Consider the following 2,500-nt stretch of genomic DNA (forward strand, 5'->3'; position numbering starts at 1 on the left):
GCGGGCGGGCGGGCAGTCGGGCGAGCGAGCGACGCGGGGACGCGGCGCAGAGGAAAGACGGACGGACGGACCCCGTCCCGGAGACGAGAACCGAAAGGAAAACACGGAAGCACACACGCGGCAGAGACGGCCCCGGACCGGGGGGGGACGCGGCCGCCAGGCGGCGGGCGCGACGGCCTTCGGCGGGGAGAGGGAGAGAGCGAGAACGGCGACGGCGCCCCTGGCGCCCCGAGACGGCGACAGAGAGGGACGGGGAAGGGAAGGAGAGGACGACGCGGGGGTCGCCCCCGCCCCCCCCGGCGCTCGCGCCTCGCGCGCGGCAGCACGGCACGGTACCCGCGCGGTACCCACCCGCAGACAGCCGCCCGCGCGGGGGGAGGCCGGGGGGGGGCGAGGCCCGCGCGCCTCGCCTCCCCCCCTCTCGCCCTCGTCTCTCGGCCCTCGGCGGGGCGCTCTCGACGCCGCCCCGTCTCTCTCGCTCTCTTTCTCCCCGGCCGCCGCGCCGCCGCTCGGCGACGCGGCCCCCGGCGAGGACGAGCTCCGCCCCAGCGGCTCGCTCCGGGAGCGGGGAGCTACGGAGCGCTCCCCGAGTCTGCATTTAGGGGGACGAAGGCCCTCGGGCGCGGCCACGACGGCCACGGCCACGACGACGGGCCTGCGAGGCGACCCCAGCCGCGCCGCCGGGGTGGCAACCCCCGGGCGGCGATTGATCGTCAAGCGACGCTCAGACAGGCGTAGCCCCGGGAGGAACCCGGGGCCGCAAGTGCGTTCGAAGTGTCGATGATCAATGTGTCCTGCAATTCACATTAATTCTCGCAGCTAGCTGCGTTCTTCATCGACGCACGAGCCGAGTGATCCACCGCTAAGAGTTGTCTGGCTTTCGGCACCGAACCCCGCACACGGGCGGAGGGGGCCCCTTTTTTTCTCTCTCGCCGAGGGGGCACGCACGCGGGCCGCCCCCGGCTTCGACCGTACGAGCACACAACGCAACGAACCGAGTGGGGGGGGAAAGAAAAACCATCCGAGAGCGAAACGCCCAACGGAACGCTCCGAAGGTCGGCGGGAAAGGCGGGGGGACCCGCGTCCCCGACCGCCTCCCCCCGCCGCTACGAGCGAGGGGAGACGCCGCCGGCAAACTGTGCCGTCCTCCGGAGGCGGCCCAGGCGCCCGGGCTCGGCCCGGCCTCCGCACGGAGGAGGCACGCGGCGCGCGCCGGACCGCGGGGGGACACGGCGGCCCGCCCGGCCTCGCTGCAACGGGACGACGGGACGCACGCGGCCGGGGGCGCGGCCGTCGGCCCCCGCGCGCGCCGCTCTCCCTTCTCACCGCCGCTCCGCGGACCCGCGGAGCGCCGCCGCGCCACCGCGCGGCCGGCTCGCTCTCTCTCCCCAGCGGCCTTGCCGCGCTCGAGACGGCACGCGACGGCCACCGCCCAACCGGCAACGCCCCCCGCGGGACCGCTCCCGCCGGGAAGGGCGAGCGCCCGGCGGACGCGCTCCGCCGCCGGCGCCGGAGGCGGGCGCCGCACCGAGACCCGAGCCGGCGTCGCGAGCGCCCGGAGCCTGCCGGACGGCTGACCCGCCGCCGCAACGGCCGCACTCCCGGGACCGCCGCCGCCTCGCACCGTCACGGAGCCCCTTTTTCCTCGGGCACGCGCGGCCCAGGGGAAGGCGTGCGGCGCCGAGCCGGGGGGGTAGGCGGGGAGGGGGGCAGCGACGCCCGCCCTTTTCTCCCCGCTGACCGGGCGGGGAGACCGGGCGGGGAAGCGCCCCCCCCCCCAACCCCCCACGGCCGCCGCGCGCACGACCTTCCTCCGGGGCTCCGCGAGCGGACGGAGAAAAGGGCGACGGGGAGGCGGCGGGCGGGGCCCGGGCCGGGACCGCCGCCGGCGACGGCGGGCGCCGTCCGGCCGGCCGTCCCCGCTGGCGGGGGACACTCGCCGAGCGGCGCCGCCGCCGCTCGGCACGGGGCCGCCCGCGCTCGCGGACTCTCCGGCGACGGAGGGACCTGCCGAGCGCTCGGCCCCGGGCGGGCAGGCGGTCGCTGAGCCGGGGACGGCCGGCGACCGGCGCCGCCGGCGCGCTCGAGGAGAAGGCCGTCGAGGGGAGAGAGACGGCGCGGCCGCGCCGCGCGCGGCGCCGCACCCCAGAGACCGCAGAGGCGGCCGAGGAAGGAGGAGAGCGCGGCGGGCCCCGGCGGCCGCAACCCCGCAGCTGAGGAAGGGGCGAGAGAGCGCGCGCTCTCTGCCGGCGTCGCCCGTTTCGAGGCGAGCGGGTCGGCCCCCGCGGCCGACCGCGCGCCGCGGCCTCTCCGCCGAGGCCGGGCCGCGGAGAGGGGGGGGCAGGGCGCCCCTCCCCGGCGCGGCGCGACAAACCCCCCGCGCGCGGTAACGCGGCGGGACGACGGCCGCGCGGCCGGTGGCCGCGGGCACCACCGCAGGGGATCACGCGGGAGTAGCTCCCCACCCCTCAATGGAGCCGCGCACCGCCGCCCGGCAACC

The 2,500-nt window shown here is 78.7% G+C and overlaps 1 non-coding gene across 1 annotated transcript; it reads right to left on the reverse strand.

Moving 5' to 3' along the window:
- Positions 1 to 718: 718 nt before the first annotated feature.
- LOC146764455 (5.8S ribosomal RNA) lies at positions 719 to 871 on the reverse strand. The gene has a single exon (XR_014950818.1). It is a non-coding gene; the product is annotated as a 5.8S ribosomal RNA (ribosomal RNA).
- Positions 872 to 2,500: the final 1,629 nt, after the last annotated feature.

The sequence above is a fragment of the Lonchura striata genome, chromosome 33, assembly GCF_050655825.1.
Source record: "Lonchura striata isolate lonStrDom1 chromosome 33, ASM5065582v1, whole genome shotgun sequence".
Taxonomy (NCBI): domain Eukaryota; kingdom Metazoa; phylum Chordata; class Aves; order Passeriformes; family Estrildidae; genus Lonchura; species Lonchura striata.